Source organism: Pinus tabuliformis, chromosome 1_2, assembly GCF_031772625.1.
Source record: "Pinus tabuliformis cultivar Carrire ecotype Pingquan chromosome 1_2, CPIR1, whole genome shotgun sequence".
Classification (NCBI taxonomy): Eukaryota; Viridiplantae; Streptophyta; class Pinopsida; order Pinales; family Pinaceae; genus Pinus; species Pinus tabuliformis.
Window position 1 is genome coordinate 670268846 of NC_142298.1, and position 20775 is coordinate 670289620.

The following is a 20775-nucleotide window of genomic DNA, read 5'->3' on the forward strand; positions in this document are numbered from 1 at the left end:
AGTCACCAACATAATTTTGTAAGCCAAATCATCATCATGACATAATCACCAACGTGTTTGTAATTGAGATCGAGAGATAATGTAAACAGACACATAATGAATCTATCATACGATTATACATAGTTATAAAACATGTCCATCACAATTATTATCATCATAACATCAAACTAGAAAACAAAATGATTATCACATCCACTCATAATAAGAGTCAAATATCTGGATCCTCAACTTAAGGTCCTCAAAGAAAATTTTTTCAAGGATAAAGTCATATCAGGGTCGAACAACTAGAGTAGGCACTACATACACTCGCTCTTAACAATGGACTTCATCCTGAAGTCATCATAACATAAAAGGAAAATGGTAGTGCATCTCCTTGGCATCCTCCCAGGTGGTGGAACTGGGACTATAATTGTCCCACTGGAACTTAACTTGGTCCACTAATCCCTGACTAAGCTGCATAGTTCATTGGTCTAGTATAGGAACTAGTTCTACCATCACCATGCCCTCGTCTTAGCAAAATTGTCATTTTGGTTAACCCAATTATTTATTCCTAGCAAAACAATCATTCCCCTGATCTTCTTATTTTTATGACCCACTGAGTGCCATTTTTGTTGCTATTTTACACGCTCAACATTTTCCTACGAAACCTCCTCATAGCTCTTCATCGTGGGCTATGAAATTCATATCATTAACCTGCCTAAAAGGTAGTGGTGTTTTCAAAATGTTTGATCTTTAAACCATGTTATATTCATGTCAAATACTCCATAAATTTTAATCATTTTAACGTGCCATAATGTCATTGGGCCATTTACCAAAATAAATCTGTCTATCTTGGCCAAGGTCATCAAGGATTGGATAAATTTGATTTTTTAACATGTCCTTCCCAAAATTTGATATTTTTGAGGAGCTTAAAGGGCATAAAGGCCACCTTACAATATTATCATCGTAATTTGATCATGGTCGTCTAATTTTTGACAAGCATCAGTATTTTAATCTCACTAAAATGCATTGATGATCATTTTAAGATGACTATAAGGCATTGGCACCTTCATGGACATCTTACTCTGAAATTTTCGAAGAAAATTTGGATTCAATCCAATCATTATCCTTGACTTGTCAACAAAGATGACATAAAATAGTTCTTTGTCTATTAACCAATCATCATGGATGTCATCATAAAGTATATAGTGATCAATGCTTCCATGAAAAATCCAACATGAGAAACTTCAATATTTTATTATGAATAAAATGCATTAATAACTTTGAAGATTTTGATACTTTTAAGATGACCAAAAGTCATTGGCACCCACACCACATTGAATCATTTAATTTGATAAAATGACATGAAGGCTTACATAAAATTTGATCTTTTTAATATGTGGAGATGGAATGCAGGCCTTTATAACATTTCAGCTTTTGAACATGACCAAAAGTCATCAAGGGGCCTTCCCAAATTTTGATATTTTCAATATGATCGAAAGACATTTGGAGGCTTTGCTAAAATTCATATATATAACATGCCCAATTGGAATTAAGGCCCACGTAAAATTTATTAATCCTTTTATCACTCTCAATCCTTTCAACATTAGCCTTCTCGAGAATCAATGTTTCTACTATGGTCCAATTTGTTGAAAACCTGAAGCTCATCAAGCAATTGACAAAAGACTAGGCCAAGAGAAAGAAGATTGGATCTAAATATGAGTTGGATGATATTGAAATCTAGATCTTGGATTTTTCCAGTAAGGAAGGGGAAGTGTATGAATATTATGATGCTAGAACAGAGTCGTATTGACTAGAAAACAAAGGAAGGAGATCATAGAAGAAAGGGAGGTAGAATGGAGATTAAAAATTCGAGCCATTTGGCTCGAATGTGGTGATGAAAACACCAAATTATTCTAAGCCTATGCAAAAGGAATGAAATTAAGCAATTCCATATGGATTCTAAAGAACCATGAGGTCAGAGAGTTCACAAATTTCAAAGGGCTTGCAAATCTGGGTAAGAACCATTTTCAACACCTCTTTCGGGCATAAGAGGAAGTTTTCATAGCCGAAATTATTAGAACAGATCTAATTTTTCTCAAGTTTGTAGATGAAGAAGATAACAGTGCCTTAATGGATGAAGTGTTGGAGGAGGAACTCAAAGTGGTGTTACATAGCTTCCAAAAGGAAAAAAATCCTTGGTCCAAACAAATGGATAGTGGGATTCTTTTTGGGTCCGTTTGATCTTATTTTCAATGACCACCTCTCAATTATTGAAGAATCCAGAAAGGACCAAAGGATGTTTCCAACTTTTAACTCTACCTTTATTTCTCTCATACCTGAATTAGATTCCACAAAATCATTTGAGGACTTTAGGCTCATTTCACTATGTAATGTGATTTACAAAGTAATATCCAAAATAATTACAAATAGATTGAAGTCAATCCTCTCAAAATCTATTTCACGTAAGAATTTGCATTGCTTGAGGGAAGGAAAATACATGAGGCAATTGGAGTGGCTTATGAAGGCCTCCATAACATTAAAATTATAAAACTCAAGGGCATCGTCATCAACATAAGCCTCTCTAAGGCATTTTATATGGTCAACTAGAGTTATATTTGTCTTTTGCTCACCCATGTTGGCTTTGATTTGGATTTTATCTCTTGGATAATGAGTTTCCTTCACACTATCTCCTTTGCATTCCTAATCAATGGATTTGTCTCTCCTTTTTTCCATGCTCAGAGAGGCGTTACATGGGTGCCCCTTATCCCCTCTACTTTTCCTATTAGTAGCTGAGGGCCTTAGTAGTCTTTTGGATGATGCAAAATGAAGGGGGAATTTTCAAGGTAACCTCGTTGAATGGGATTTATCACTGACTCATTTATTATTTGTGGAAGAAATCCTAATCTTTTGTAATGGTTCCATTAGAGAGGTGGCCAAGTTGGAGGAAATTCTAAATCTCTTTGGTAGAGCCACTAGCATGTCCATAAACAATAGGAAATCAACCTTCTCCCATTACAATCTAGAAGAAGGGGAGTTGAGAATTATCTCACAACATTCACCTTTGGAGTTATCCCATTGGAGCAAGGTCTCAAAGTATATGTGTTTCAAATTAAATCCAAAGAGTTATTGTAAGGAATATTAGGTATGACTCCTCTCCAGAATTGATAAAAGGTTTAAAAGTTGGAGCTTCAGGTGGCTCTCTTGAGTAGGTCGCCTAGTATTGATAAAATTTGTCCTGGAAGCCATCCTAGTCTACTGGATGTCACTAGCTTGGGTCCCAAAAAGTATCTTGGAAAGAATTAAAAGAACCTACTTCAAATTCCTTTGGCCTTTACATCATGAAAAGGGAACCCTTCCCTGGTTTAAGTGGAAAAAACTAGTTGTTCCAAAACTTTTGAGTGGTTGGAGACTTAAGAACATATGTTTGCTTTAAAATGCTTTGGTGACCAAGTGTGGATGGATATTTCTCTCCACACAAAGTTTTTGGACTCTAGTTGTTACCCAAAAATAGATTTCCCCTTATTCGTTGGAGGCATGTATTAGAAAGGTAGACAAGCCCAGGACAAATATCTCATCCCTTTGGAGGGTGGTCGTAAACTCTTTCGATCTCATTGAAAATGGCTTAGCCTAGAAGGCTGGCAAGGGTAATAGAGTTCAAGTTGGTGTTAAAACCTGGCCTAGGAGTGGCGTGGTCCATATTCTCGCTTAACAGATCATTAATTTATTAAGAGACATGGGGTTCTCAAAATTGGTCCATATCAACAGTAAATTCAACGTAACTATTTGAAGACAAGGTTGGAAATTAACTTAGGAGCTTGAGCTTGCGGTTGAGTTTCATGAGCCCTAGAATGCTTATTTAACTGCCCTATCTACTGGTCACATCAGGATTTCTAAGATGGAGGATGAATTATTCAGGTGTGACTTCCCTTTTGGCTACTACACACCAAAACATCATTTCCTTGTATTTTTTTCGAATATAGCCCTAATAGATCCCAAAAGGTGGTGGTGGGAATTGTGGAAGGCCAAATGTTTGGCAAAAGAAAAATTATTTATGTGGAGTCTGATGGAGAGGAAAGCTCCTACCTAGGAATTTATTGTTAAGTTCTTTGAAATCGGATCAGGATGGTGCTCACTCTACAAGAATAATGAAGAATCCATTGAGCACATCTTTCAGAAAGTATGGGATTGTTGGGCGCAACACAACTTGGCCTAGATTTGGTGAATACTCCGCATTTTATGGAGTGGAGTACGCAGTGAATAATGTAGCCGAGTGTGAAGTGGACCATGCAACGGAGCGCCAAATTGGACCACACAGTAAATATACCGCACGGTATATGGGATTCAAGGTGGTTCGAAGCCCCTCCTTTTTGTAAAAAGCAAGTAATATTGTAAAATATGAATGGTTTTCGGACCATAGTATCTTGTAATAGGGGAGTCCATGGTATATGGACCATGGTATTTTGATGATATATCCATCGATGTAATAGTATATATAGGGATAAATAATAAGAAGAAGAATCATATTTATGGTCCAAATCTATGTTTATTGTTGAATTATTGTGATATGTAGTTTGTGGAGAAGGAAAGGCTCTGCAGCTGAGTGTGCAGACAACCTACACCTTAGTGTGCAGGTCAAGAAGTGTTTGTTGTACAAGATTCATTATTATAAGCAACAGTTCTTGTGGACGTAGTCCCACATTGGGATGAACCATGGTAAAACTTGTCTTCATGTGTATTTGCTTATTATTTGTTGTAGCGTAGCAGTTTATTAAAGTTGCATTTTATTACATCACAATGATGATTATGGGTTTATATGATATGTTTATGTGATTAAATGAATGTAGCGAAGTAATTTATTAATGTTAAGAATAAAGGAACATAATAATACCACATCGTATCATCCCTCAAGGCTGAAGAAACCTCGTTCTGCATGCTCCCATAGTCACTTTAGGTGAGACTGTAATCTGCTTACAGGTTGTTGCTGAAAGGGCCAGTGATTAAGGGTTATGTTGGTGCGCAGTATAAATCGAACCTGAGTCAGCCCAATCAAAACCAACAAATGGTTTTGTTGTCGTGGTTGAGATATCTTTGAGGGACATGTTTATGTGGCATCCATCAAAGAAGGAGATTAAAGATTGGCTAGAATCAAGGGAACAAGAATTTGCAGGTCAAGAGAACAGAAACCATCGTCCGAAGTTTGAATTTTGGTTACAGATATATATTTTCACAAATCAATACAAAAAAATCGCATCATTTCCTGTTGAACTAGACGAGTGAATATCAAGGTTGACTAAAAGAAAGACCTGTTTTAAAGGTGGAGAACCTACAACGTGGAATCATGAATTGATACATCGACTCAAGAGAACTAAAAATATAATTTCAAGGGTTGTCAATTTCTGGATTAATAACATCTTGGGAGGATTTATTACTGAGTTCACAGTAGACCAGATTGTGTCCTACAGTGAAGAAGAACGATGATTCTTCAAAGGACTGTGAGGTAAGTATTTGAAATCTTTGAAAATCTGGATTAATATGCTTCTATGTGAAAAAAGGAGTTTTACGGATGCAACTAGATTGCTAGTTTACTTATGTTTGGAAGAAAAGAAAATAAATTTGAGCAAGAGATTGGAACAACGTGAAGTGGAAATAGATATAAAATAGATACCAGAAAGAGAGCTCGTGGACAAGATCCGAAGACCTTTGTAGAGACTGAGTATAGTCATCTTTTGAGTGCATCTAAAAGTGAGAGGGGAGATAGCCACCCTAATAAGCCCTAGGTAGCTTCGCAATATTCACCTTCCAAGCCTAAGAGTTTGCATAAGCCAAAATCTAGCAAGAGCTAGGGTATTTTTGACTCTCCCCCACCCCCTCCTTCTACCTCTCCTACCCCCCATCCCCCTCCCCTTACTTCTCCCCCTCCCCCTCCCCCTCCCCATCCAAGAAGAAATATGGTTGATGATATTAAGTTGCATGCCTTCAAAGGAACTGGATCAGAAGATCCAAAACAATTTTGGTTTTTATGTGAAGTTGTATGGACCACGAAGTAGATCAACGATGAAAATATAAAGAAAGTGCAGCTCATTAGGATTCTCTGAGATAGAGAATTGACATGGTATATGAAGCATTCAAATAATCATATGAGAACATTTGAAAATATTAAAGTGATGCTGATAAGAGAATTTAAGAACCCAAAGTCTGAGTTGCAGTGCATCACTGAGTTAAAAGAAATTAAATAGAATCCTACTAAGTCTGTTTGGGAATTTGATAAGAGATTTAAGGAGTCGTTGGATCAAGTGAGCTTAGAAATAGCTCCACAACAACATCAAGAATGGTTTATAGTCGTGTTTTTACCACATATCAGATTACCACTAATGCAAAAAAATATAACAAGTCAAGTCGAAGCTCTACAAATTGTGATGAAGTTGGAAGCTTCACCTATAGGAGATACTAAAGTAGGTATACAACATATTTAGAGTCATCTAGTGAACCTAACCTTGCAAATACAAGATATAAGAAAGCAAAGAAGTCAGAGAAAAATTATGGTGTACGAAGTGTAGACCAAAGGGCCATTCTAAAGAAAAATGTCCTATATTTAAGGATTACATGGCTAGTGGGGCACCAAATCCCTTAAATGCAGGATTTAGCATATGGTACGAGATATGCAAGACTAGAGGCCAACATCACTAAGAAGATTGTTACCTGTTACAAAAATATGTGCATACTCCAAGGAACTTATATTACAAATTATGTAAATCAATAGGACATGATGAGAATAATTGTTGAGCTTATGAACTAATGATGGAGCATAGTGCTAATACTTATAGAATTAAAGAAGAAGAACATGGATATGGAGGTAGTGGATAGTGCGGTGGTCGAGGAGGCTACTAAGGAAGAGGTCGAGGTGTTGGAGATGGTCATTTGCAAAATGTTGTTAGAATCCTACTACGAAATGTAATTATTGTAAATCTTTTGACCATGTAATTGAAGAATGTTCTGTACTTATGGAAAAAATGCAAGAAAAAAGGAATCAACAGCCAACACAAAATATTTAAATGATGACTGTTGAAAGAAGGAATGGCAAACCTTGAATTATTATTGTTACTAGAAGTGGAGTTGCGTCGGTAGTGATATAGGGAATGGAAAGAAAGAATTTGAAATTTCATGGGTTAGAAAAACTGGTGAGAAAGCTCCTATCTTTTATATTCGGAATGAAAAAGAAGCATTTATGGAAGCAAAACAAAGTTTTATGGATGATGGAGTGTGGATCCAAAGGCCAATCAGAAAAGAAATTGTGATGTATCAATAACCTTGACATAGAAACAAGTTTTGACACAAAATCGAGCTCGGATACAGAATGAATTTTTGACACATAATCAAGCTCCGACACAGGGCTAGGATTCAACAAATCAAGGAGGTACTTTAAAGTCTTTTCTACAAAATTCTATGAAATTATTAAGAGATCAAAAGGTTGTAGAAGGGTTTCAGCAGTTGATAGATTCTTGTGCATCAAAAGAAACACCGTGAGGTGAGATGCACACAGTGAATAATTTGCATTGACAGAAGAGAAGTAGAAGGGAAATGAGGATTAGTGCGTAGATAGGAGAATATGAGATGGACTGAGTTATTCTAGATTTGGGATCTAATGCTAATGTTTTGACAAAGAATACATGGGAATTAATGGGTAATTTGAAGCTATAGTGGTCACATATTCAGCTAAGGATAGAAAATCAGCAAAATATCTCCCCTTAGGAAGACTACTAGGTGTAACAATGAATATTGAAGGAGTTCGCACTACTTTTGACTTTGAAGTAATAGAGATCGTTGATGATAGTAACCCTTATCGTGCATCGCTTGGACTTGACTGGGAATTTGATAATATGGCCATAATTAATTTGAAGAAGAGAAATGATATTTGAAGGAAGCAATATGAGAGTAATTGTTCCCTTTGATCCATCAAAAGAAGATATATAGAACTATTTAGAGAAGAATATTGCACATATGATATAGATAATATCTATTAAATGACAACAAAGGAACAAGATTGGGTTAACCCTACTACAGAAGGCAAGTTAACGTGGGAGAATGATAGTTCTTGTGCATCAGACTCAAAAGAAGAATTGGAGAATTGGCAGAGAAGGCTACATGAAGTATCTACAAGGTGTTGTGCAATAATTACCAAATTAGTTCACTGTGCGACATTTGAGGTATGTAACCTACCTTCTTGTGATGGCATGGGTGATATAAATACTTTTCTTGATGATTATGAAGAACAGGTTTCGTAGAATCAAATGTTGTTAGCCTTAGATATAGCCCTGAAATCTACCTCTACTAGATAGTGGGGTGCACACAAGAAGAATATAGAAGGCTGGCAGGAATGTCGAAGATTGATGTGGATAAGGTTTGGACAGATAGATACAAAAATAGAGATAAAATATGATGGTGAAACTAATCCTAGGAAGCATATCCAGTTATGCACTACAACATGGAAGGATATTCCACAATAGGAATGGGTACATGGATTTATTCATACATTAGAAACAATCCCTAAGAATTGGTACCTAGAAACATAGTTTCTACATGGTATAATAAACTGGGCAGACATGGTTGATGGTTTCATATTGACATTCAAATTTGAAGATGATTGTCCATACAGAGATTTGGCTCTTCAGACAATTAAGAAGAAGATCTTTGAGAATGCAACCCCATTGACATGGCATCAACTTGATTAGATTGCGCAGATAGAAAATGCACTAGAATACTATAACCCTACTGCAGAAGAAGAAGAAGATCCCCCAAAAAATTGACATAGAAGAATCAGAAGGATACCACGAAGTATATGGGCCTGACTTAGAGATACCAGACATAACAAAGCCATTAAATACACTGAAGGTGAATAGAGGATCAGAAAAGGAAGCAAAATTTGTAACTATAGGAGATTATTAGGACGAGGAGATAGTCAGCAAGGTTACATAATTGCTTCATGAATATCAGGAACTATTTCCCACTAAGTTTTCATATATGAAGGGTATCATAGGATATCTATGGGTTATGAAGATTCCCCTTAAGCCTGATGTGAAGTCAGTCAAGAAAAGACCTTACAGATTGAATCCAAAATATAAGGGGAATGTGAAGGTAGAGCTTGATAAGATGATAGTAGCAAGAATTATTGAACCAGTAGAAGAATTAGAATGGGTGAGTCATATGGTGGTGCAAGAAAAGAAAAATCAAGGAGAGATCATGATCTGTGTTGATTTGAGAAAGTTGAATGATGCATGCTTACATGATCCCTTCCCTACCCCTTTCACAAATGAAGTGTTAGACAATGTAGGAGGTCAGGAAGCTTACTCATTTATGGATGGATTTTCAGAATATCATCAGATTAGAATTGCACCTGAAGATCGGCATAAGACCACACTTGCTATAGAATGGGGCTCATATCAATATACAGTGATGCCTTTTGGACTGAAAAATTCCCTTGGTATATTTTCTAGGGTGGTGGTCATAGCTTTTAAAGAATATATCCACAAGTTTTTGGAGGTATACTTTGATGACTGGATAGTATTTGTATTGTTAAGAAAACATGTTGGAAGTTTATGGCTTATGCTTGAAACATGCAAACAATATCAGATCTCTTTGAACCTAAAGAAGTGCATATTTTGTGTACCTTTTGGCATATTTTTGGGACACATTGTTTGCAAGCAAGGATTAATGGTGGACCTTGCTAAGATTGTTATGTTATGAAACCGGCTCAAGAAAAGATAGAAAAGATAGATCAACGCCTTAGAATTCAGCCTCTTCGAGGGGGAAACCTCCTTTACATTACATAAATGAACAATTATTTGATGATACAAATGAAAATACCTCCTTTCTATATATAGGAGTCTAAGGGTCATAACATAATCAGAGCCGACATAACAATAATAATGTAAGGGCACAATAATAACAATAGTGGGATTCTATGGGGCACAAGAGTAATAATATGGGCACTACATGGGTACATCAATATAATAAGTGGGTTGTACTAATAACAATAAGGGGTTACACTAGTAGTATAGGGGCCTAACATGCCCCTCTCCTTCAAAAAGCATTGTCCTCAACGCTTGAGTAGTTCTTGGTGCTTCCGGATAAAATTCTTGTCCTCCCATGTGGAATATTCAGCAGGTAAGTTCTTCCACTTGATGAGATACCCTGAAATTGATCAATTTCATAGTTGTCGGGTTCTTGTTTCTGTGACTACTCCAGGTTCCGATATGATTTTTCCTTCCTCTTCAATTTCTGGAAATATTGTTTGCATTGGAATCTTTTGCAACTTTTGAATAAGTGGCCATACTTCTTTGTCCTTCTTCCATTCATCCCTTGCTTCGTTTATCCAATCTGGTTGGATAATAGAAATAGCACAAAACCATGCTTCCACATCCTCATCCTTGAAGAGTCTTCCCATTCGGTAAGGTCGCCATTTGTTAAGTGCACGTAGTATTGCCAACATTTCCTTCTCATAAATAGCTTTCTTTAAATGTAGCAGTAAAAATACCCAATCACTTACATCAAAACATTTTTCACTATGATGTTGATCTACCTATTGTTTCATTTGATTTTGCACCAAAGTGGCGTTATCCTTTAAAAGTTGGAGAACTTGTTGTTGATGCTCGATGTGATCTTTCATTGCTTGAACCTTTTTCTTCTTGATATGTCCTTCTATATTTAGAGTTTGAGGAGTGGTAATTTCTTCCAATCCTTTACAAGATATGGTCAGATTCATTTCTTGACGCTCGATGTGATCTTTCACTTCTTGAACATTTTTCTTCTTGATATGTCCTTCTATCTTGATAGTTTGAGGAGTGGTAATTCCGACCAATGAATTACAAGATATGGTTGGATTCATTTCTTCTTTGTTGATGTGATCTTTCACTTCTTTCACCTTTTTCTTCTTGATATGTCCTTCTATCTTGAGAGTTTGAGGAGTGGTCATTCTTGCTAATAGTTTACAAGATATGGTCTGATTCATTTCTTATTTCTCTTGGGTTGACTCCTGGCATATATCCTCTTCTTTTGATGTTTCTTGATCCTTTTCTTCCTCCTCTTCATACTCTATGTAAAATAATTTTTTCTCAGCACACTTATGACCTTTTGTGCATTTGCTATCACAATTGTAACAAAGCCCTTTTTCTCTTTTTTCTTCCAATTGTTGTGGTGTAGCCCTTGTAGGTTGTGGAAGGCTAGGAGAAACAACACTTCCATCTTTATAGTTGTGAGGGGTAGACTTCATTGTTGCCATAATTTTACTTTCCAATATGTCACAAAGCCCTTTTACTCTTTCCAATTGTTGTGGTGTTGCTCTAAAGAAGTTGTTGCTCTTTGTATCCTCATAATGTGCTATCATTTCCTCCGTGAGAATTGACCACGTAACAAGTTGTTTACGAGAAAAAAGCCCCTTATACCATAAAAATTGATCCGGTTCTAAATATGAAGATGCAATACATACCTTTTGTAACACTTGTACACCATGTAGATCAAAATATTGCTCCATCTGAAGTATCCAATTTACCGGATCCTTGCCATCAAACTTCCTCATCTTGCTTTTTCTTGATTTTAGGAGCTCGATCTTAAAACGACTGTAACTCTATACTTTCAAATATTTAAGTTCTGAAATTACTACCTGTAGTAGCCCTCTATGTCCTCTTTCCAATGCCACTAGTCTGATCCAAATTGGATTCTCCAAAAAAGAGTTATGCACAATCTCCCAAGATGACCTGATTTTAGACCTTTCAAGAAGATCGAACTTGTATGACGTGCCACGAGTCACTGTTTCAACCTTTGGATCTGAAAAATGCTTACAAGAAACTATAGTCCGTCCTCTTTCTGTACCTTCTTACGAAATTGTAATCTGATCCCCAGAGAGAAAGTTATGACGATTTTCCCCAGGTCACCTGTTTTGAATGTAATTCAGGAGTCTGCAAAAAGACCAACTTCCTCAGATCATATCTCCGCAATTGTCGCGCGAAAAGCTCTAAAATTAGGACGCAAGGTTTAGTACGATTTCTTCTCAAATGGGTTTTTTTTGCGCCTTCTGAAACTTCACAGAAAAAAGTTATAGCGAAAATTCCACGATGACCTGTTTGGAGCAGCGAAACCCTAGAATCCAAAGCTCTGATACCAAATGTTATGAGACCGGCTCAAGAAAAGATAGAAAAGATAGATCAACGCCTTAGAATACAGCCTCTTCGAGGGGGAAACCTCCTTTACATTACATAAATGAACAATTATTTGATGATACAAATGAAAATACCTCCTTTCTATATATAGGAGTCTAAGGGTCATAACATAATCAGAGCCGACATAACAATAATAATGTAAGGGCACAATAATAACAATAGTGGGCTTCTATGGGGCACAAGAGTAATAATATGGGCACTACATTGGTACATCAATATAATAAGTGGGTTGTACTAATAACAATAAGGGGTTACACTAGTAGTATAGGGGCCTAACATGTTATTATTGTGAACTTGTCTCCACCTAAGATAGTAAGACATCTTCGCACAGCATTGGGACATACATGGTATTACAAAATTTTTATCAAGGGGTATGCTTAGGTTACTACGCCTATGGAGAAACTATTGAAGAAGAAAGTAACTTTTCATTGGGATGAAGAATGTCAAAAGAGCCTCGACATATTGAAAGAAAAGATGGTAGCTGCACTTATATTAGTGTTCCCTAACTTGAATAAGGAATTCCATGTCCATGTGGATGCTTCTTGTATAACATTGGAGTGGTACTAGCACGGCCTGGTGAAGGAGAAATTGATCATCCTATAGCCTTTGCAAATAGAAATTTGTCCAAGGAGGAAAAGAATTACATAATACAGAAAGAGAAGGGTTTGCTATGGTGTATGCTTTGCAGAAATTTAGACATTATTTATTGGTGTCACACTTTAAAATGTTTACAGATAATTCTGCACTGAAGTATTTGGTTAATAAGCTCATCTTAGGAGAAAAAAATTGCAAATGGTTATTATTATTCCAAGAATATGAATTCGAAATCATTGTTATACCAGGAAGACTGCATGCAAGACTTGACCATTTGTCAAGATTGGAAACAGGTGAAGAATCAACCAGTATAGAAGATAATCTCCCTAATGCATATTTATTTGTAATCAGAGTTGCAGATGACCATTTTGCAGATATTATTCAGTTTTTGAACATAGGAATGACTCCTTCATAATATACTATGTAGCAGAAGAAAGAATTAGTGGTTAAGGCAACTGGTTTTTCATTAATAGCAAGACACTTATATAAGATGGGACTAGATGAGATACTACGCCGATATGTTCCTGAACATGAAAGACAGACGATTTTAACAGAGGCTCATGAAGGCGCAATTAGTGGATATTATGTAGGGAAAGCCACTGCGCAGAATATTTTAGGAGCAAGACTGTGGTGGCCTACACTATACAAAGATGCAAAAGAGTATTGTCGAGCATGTGATGTATGTCAAAGAACAGGGAAGCCTTCAAGAAGAGATGAGATGCCACTAGTGCCACAAATTACATTGCATACTTTTGATAAATGGGCTATTCATTTTGTTGGACCTATCAACCAACCTAGAAAGAGGACTGGTGCGAGGTACATAATTACTGCAATTGATTATTTGACAAGGTGGGTCGAAGAAAAACCAGTAAAGGATTGCAACACAGAGACTGTTGTGAAGTTTGTTTTTGAATACATATTGCTGATATTTGGATGTCCAAAGATTTTGATGAGTGACCAAGGTTCTCACTTCCTGAATAAAATTGTTGAAGCATTGACTGAGGAATTCCAAGTCTATCATCAGAAGAGTACTCCTTATCACCCTTAGGCCAATGGAACAGTCAAAGAATTTAATAATATTTTGGAGAATGCACTAACTAAGGTATGCAATGTGAACAAAGATGACTAGGACCTCAAAATTCCAACAATATTATGGGCTTATAGGACTACATGCAAGAAGTAAACAGTTTAGACACCATTTAGTTTAGTTTGTGGGCTTGTGATGCCCATGGAATACATTGTCCCTAGCCTAAGGAATGCATCTTTTATAGATATGGAAGACCCTGATATAATGGAGGAAATAATGGCGTATTTGATTGCTTTGGAAGAAGATATATTTATAAAAGGTTTCCATCAAAAAGTACAAAAAGCAAGAGAAAAGGCTCGGCATGATAGACATATTAACCAGAAGAAGTTTCAGGTAGGAGATCTTTTTCTCCCCTATGACAGTAAGTTTGTGAAATTTCCAGGAAAATTCAAGATGCATTGGTTGGGCCCTTACATTATCAAGCATGTTATTGATGGAGGCACAGTTCAATTAGGGAAGTTAAATGGAGAATTGATTCAGGGAAGAGTAAATGGCAGTAGGTTGAAGCTGTACAGGGACAACCCTGCCACTACAGCTTCGATCTTAGGAAGAAAGGAGAAAAGTCTTAGTGCCACCTCTAGTTGAAAGTGGGCACTAGACTATAAACTGCGATGTAGAAAGAGCTTCGACGTAGGAATTTACTTCGCTAACAGTCTGAAGTATGTTGGAGTTCGTAGGACATGCGACATAAGAAGGGATGTTTGCTATAATATGGATGTGTCAAATTTTGTCAGAAAACAGAAATATGACCATTGAAAGGAAAAAATATGCGGAAAGTTGCATTTATGAGGATAGATTAGCAAGATCTAAGGATAGATATGCAATTAATGAACACAATCTGAATGCAATCTGGACAAAATATGATCTAATGATGGGGTTTGAATTTCATACTTGTTATAAAAGGCTGCCTCCTACCCATATTTGGAACTTTTCTGAATTGAGAGCTCAAGTATTGATAGTGTGAAGAAATTTCAGAGAATTTCCGCATGAACGTCTTGTCAACTGAATAATTTGTGCATATATTAAACAAGAGAGGCTTAGAAGGACTCATGGAAGCAGCCGCTGCAGTAACTGCTGGTACAGACGCAGCATCAGCTGAGATGTCCGCAATAGCATCGCGCACAACAGAATCAACACAAAAATAACGGAGATCACCGAGGAAGAAACCGAACAAGGAAGAAAGAACCAAGAAGAAACAAGATAAGAAACCTGCCAAGCCTCAAAAAAAACCTGAGCAAGTCAAAGAAAACGAAGAAGAAGTGGAGAAGGTGTAGATGAAACCAGGTGGTGAAGAATTTCCATTGCCTCTACCACCCTACATTCCACCGAGGAAAACAAATGCTAAACTAGTCAAAGACTCGAGGGATGCAAATTTCGACATCTTCACACCCCTATTGCTAGATAAAGTACCATTTACTAGGGAATTACTTAGAAAAATACCGTAGTTGAAGTTCTCAAATTATGACTTTAACGACAGGAAGAAGTACCCTCAATTCGCACCAGACCGATATTTGAAATAGGTGCACTACCCAGACAGCGGAGTGGCAAGGCTAGAACCACATCAGTGGGAAAATAAGTTAGTGCACTCAAGATTATTGAATATGTTAAATGTGCCGCACTTTGGTAGAAGTCCAAGGAACATGGCGTCTGTGCATTATTTGCTCGTACTGGTGCATGATTGGGGGCTTATGAATGGGAAATAAGACCCCTATAGACCCAATGTTGATATGGAGGATCACGAGACTACCATACCAAGGGCGGAACCCCGCAAAAGAATTTTTCCAAGAGTATCAGGGCCATGCAATAGCGGACAACATGAAGAAGAAGTTTGCGTTTAAAAAAGGAGAAAGAGGCTACGACATAAATTCAATCAGTGACTAGGCAGTTTGATTCACAGTGCACATATTGGCTAGGAAAATCATGAGAAAGTGTCGAGTGAATCAAGTTCCTATGTTGGTGGTTTCATTAGCCACGTAGTGTGCCAATGGGGTCCAGTATAACTGGGTCAAATACCCATACAAGGAATTTCTGGATGATTTTCGCAAAGTCGAGGAGAAAGGTACCACATTCCATTATGCGTGGTTACTTTTGATTATTGCAATGTTAGCATGGAGAGAGGCGGAGGATTCACAATCCCCCCGGTAGCATCAGATGTCTGTGAAGTCACGTGGTATGCCTCACTATGGTTTACCACCCAACTGTCGCGAGAAATGGAGAATAGGATTTTCTTCGTATTGTATCATATGGATTTTCATATGTTAGTGAACCAGCACCCTCGCCTGTCAGTGAGCCTATATGAATAGTATAGCGTTGTTGCAAAGTTCAAGGCCAATTTTCACAGAGTATATATACAGGCTCGCAAGGATACAAGTAAGAAATGGCACCCCTTGCCATATTTGCTTACATAGGATGATTTCTTAGAACAGGCACAACAATGGCCTGTAGATTGGATGATTGCACTAGAGGTAGAGGCAGAAGTAGGAGACAGTGCGACACAAGAAGAGGAGGACACTTCGCAACATATAAAAGCGAGTGGAAAAGATAAGGATAAGGATTCAGATGAACATGGATTAGAGGAAGAGAAGAAACATGATGAGGATCTCTAGGATCCTCTTGAAGGAGATAAGCAAATAAAGGAGTCTAAGAAGATGGAAACATAACAAACCGCCGCAGAAAAGAGGAAATCACAGGGCAAAGCTGCCACAAAGATCAAGAAAAAGCAGAAGGAATATAAGACAAAGGATATCACACCAATGGTCCTTACTGATGGGGAACTGGAGCAGATTAGAGATAGGATTCAGTAGGTGACAGTTGAATCCTGGAACATACTAGAAGTTCACTACAATGCCCTTTTGACTAGTGTCGTTGAGCGGATCGCATAATTAAGATATTGGCGTAGACAGTCAGAAAACTAGCACAAATAGAGGAAATGGTTGGAGTAGAAAGGCATATAGAGCCTATGCTTGTAAAGAGGTTAGCACAGATACCTGTACGAGCCCTATAGTTTGACTCCACCAAACTACAACAGCGGGCTTAGGAATGGAAGCATGTCAATATGAACATCACAGCGATAACATTGCCAATTCTACACAAGTTTCACATGGATATAATTGAAGAGATGAAGTTGCACGAACAACATGATTCGCAACTAAATATTCAAGTAGAAAAAGAGCAAGTTGCGCTTTGGAAGAAGCTCGAGCAGGTGATCCAAGAAAGGTATCAAGTAGCACAACAACAACAGACGATCAAGGAGGTGGTAAAAGCCACATGTGAAGAGATTTTGGACCTGGATGTTCGAGAAGAGCAGGTGATCCAAGAAAGGGATCAAGTAGAACAACAACAACAAAAGATCAAGGAGGTGATCAAAGCCACATGTAAAGAGATTTTGGACCTGGATGCCCATGAAGAAGAATCAGTGGAGGACAAGGTCATGAAGCTCGACCTTGAAGTGAAAGGATACAAGTAGAAGATTACAAATATGAAACTTAAGTATGAAATGTAGATCAGTGAGCTGCAAATAAAGTTGCAGCCAACTATGCCACAAGAAGTACGAGATTAGAGGGAGGCTAACCTAAAGACTACAATGGCCAGCATCTCCGTGGCAGTGGAAGACTGTGGAAAACTCTTGGATGAAAGTCTACAAATTTGGACTTTGCTGCAGGAAGATCCAAATCTATAGAAACTACAGGAGGAAATGCAATAGAAGAAGCAATTGTTGTAAGAGATTCAGACATCTGCAAAGACCTTACCAATCTCATAGAAGTTCATGAAGAGCAATGAGTTGAAGACCCTCTGGAACGAAATTGAGGAGCTGAAGAAAGAATAAAATATTTTGACAGAGAGGACTCAGCCTTGGCAGGATGAGACCCTCCAACTATCACAGGCAGTAGACGAGAAGCTTCAATAGCTTCAACAGAGGGAGACAACGTTGGTGCAGAAAGTTGTAAAACATGTGAGAGAGGCACTGTTGGAGGAATTGTGTAGCAAGGAAAAGTGGGTAACAGAGACTCTGTAACAGTTCAACCAAGCCTACAACAACATTGCAGCAAAAATAAGAGGCAAAGCGGCTAAGTGACTCGTGACGAGTCACATGTGAGCGTTGAGGGCCTATTGGGTGCAGCCCAACTTGGCCTATATTGTGGTGAAGACTCCACATTTTGTGGAGTGGAGTGCACAGTGAATAATCTAGTGGAGCAGAAAGTGGACCGTGCAATGGAGCACTAAAGTGGACCCCGCAGTAAATATACCACACGATATATGGGCTTCGAGGCAGGTCGAAGCCCCTCCTTTTTGTAAAAAACAAGTAATATTGTAAAAAATGAATGGTTTTCGGACCATAGTAGCTTGTATTAGGGGAGTCCATGGTATATGGACTATGGTATTTTGATGATATATCCCTCGATGTAATAGTATATATAGGGATCAATAATAAGACAAAAAATAATCTTTATGGTCCATATCTATGTTTATGGTCAAGTTATTGTAATCTGTAGTTTGTGGCGAAGGAAAGGCTTTGCAGCTAAGTGCGCAGACGACCTGCAGCTTATTGTGCAGGTCAAGAATTGTTTGTTGTACAAGATTCATTATTATAAGCAACAGTTCTTGTGGACGTAGTCCCACATTGGGATGAACCATGTAAAACTTGTGTCTTCATGTGTATTTTATTATTATTGGTTGTAGCGTAGCAGTTTATTACAATTGCATTTTATTACAGCACAGTGATGATTATGGGTTTACATGATATGTTTACGTGATTAAATGAATGAGGAAAAGTGATTTATGAATGTTAAGAATAAAAGAACATATTAATACCACATCGCATCATCCCTCAAAGCTGCAGAAACCTGGTTCTGCATCCTCCCATAGTCACTTCGGGTGAGACTGCAATCTTCTTGCAGATCATTGTTGAAAGGGCCAGTGATTAAGGGTTTTGTTGGTGCGCAGTATATATCGAACCTAGGTCAACCTAATCAAAACCAACATGGATGCATGTAAATTTGTTGTGAATCATAATAGAAGTTGGGAAGGGTATTCTCTAGATTCAGCATGGAGGAACTAGCACTCTGACCTAACCATAGGTGCATACAAAGTGCTTCCTCTAATTATTTGTTAGGGGGTTTGGTTGGCACGAAACAAGGTTATCTTTTAAGAACAACCTTCTGCCCCTGAGCACATATTTACAAAATCTCTCGCAATCCTTTCCCATTTACCACAAGAAAAAGGCATCATCCCTCCCAGATGTATAACAATTGAAACAGTGGACCATTCACAGCCTTGGGCTTATTTCGACGGGTCTTCTATAAACGATGGCACTAGGAGTAGTGGGGTTTTTTCCTTCACTTATCATATAACAATTTTCTTCATGCCAAAATTAGTTTCAACCCAGGAACAAACAATCAAGCGGAATTGTTGCCTTTCAAATTCATTCTATCAATTGCAATAGAATATGGTGACTCAATGGTAGTCATCAATTGGGTAAAAAGAACCCAAGCATGAAGAAATATCTTTCTAATTCCCATTCTGGAGGACTTGTGGAGGATCATGGAATCTTTCACTTATTTCTCATGTGTTCATATCTATCGGGAATAGAATGGAACTGCTAATAAACTATCTAAATCAGGTCTAGATATGGATAGGGGAATTTGGTATACACAGTCTCTGCAATATGACTCTTCTTATGCATTCTTCTATGAGCCATTCATGAACCAGTGAGCTCCAGCTAAAACCACTTAATATAATGTTGTTATTTATTTACAACTATCTTTTTATTGTTGTTCATTATGGTTTCATGTCTCTACTCGGCTTACAGGACTACTCCTCGTGTGAAGGAAGGTCGGCACTCTACATCCACTTAATTTCCATTCTATAGCACAAGTTTTTATTTATGATTTTGTTGAACAGATCTATGGATTCACTGTAGGTTGCATCGACGGTCTATTTGGGACTTTAAAACTCTATTTTTTGAACATTAATATTACAGTTTTAGTCAGATATGTTTTATGGACATTTTAAGTGAAGACAACCAAATTGGTTCTCAAAAGGACTTTATTTTTTGGCAATGCACATTTATGGTGTATGTACAAAATGTAATTTTGTATCATAACCTTATGAATGAAAGAAAATTACAGATTTTTTCCGAGGAAAAAAAAGTATGAATCAACTCATTAAATGTCTTTCACAACCGACCATAATGTTACTCTAAAAGAACTTTGATTATCACAAGATTATTACAAAAATATTTAGCAACCCAATCTTGTAAACACCATTTCCTAAGTCTATATCCTAATTTCACACCTGGTTCGACTTCATAGGAATTGTGCAAAAAACTTACTACAAGTATGGCTGTGGTTTTTATACAGAAAATAGAACATCAATATGGAAAAATCCTCTCGGGATTGCTTTAAAAACACATATCAAAAACTGAAATAAGTAAATAAAAAAACCGATGTTCGTGAGGAAAATATTCCAAATAGGATTGAGCATAACAAATTATGTATAAAGTGGGAAAGAAGCCAGCATCTACAACATTGCAGATCTCAAAAAAATTGCTAACCCGCAATTCAAAAGCACATGGTGTTTCTAAAGACGATATTCCAAAATAGGATTCTCAAATGAAATAATAATAATAAACATAGTCTAGAAAAATCAAGATCATGTTGTAACACGCCCAAAGAACTACAAATGTAAATGGTAATGTTGTTTCTATACTAGAGACCAAAAACATAAATGCATGGTAATACATAAATAACACAAGTTGGCCAAAACTTACAAAATACATTCTTATCCAATCTCTCAATGCACTTGTATAATACTTTGCCAAATTATAATCAGTTTATTATTTTATCATGATAGAGTTTTGATTCTATATGAATGATCATACAACATTCTAACATCCTACCA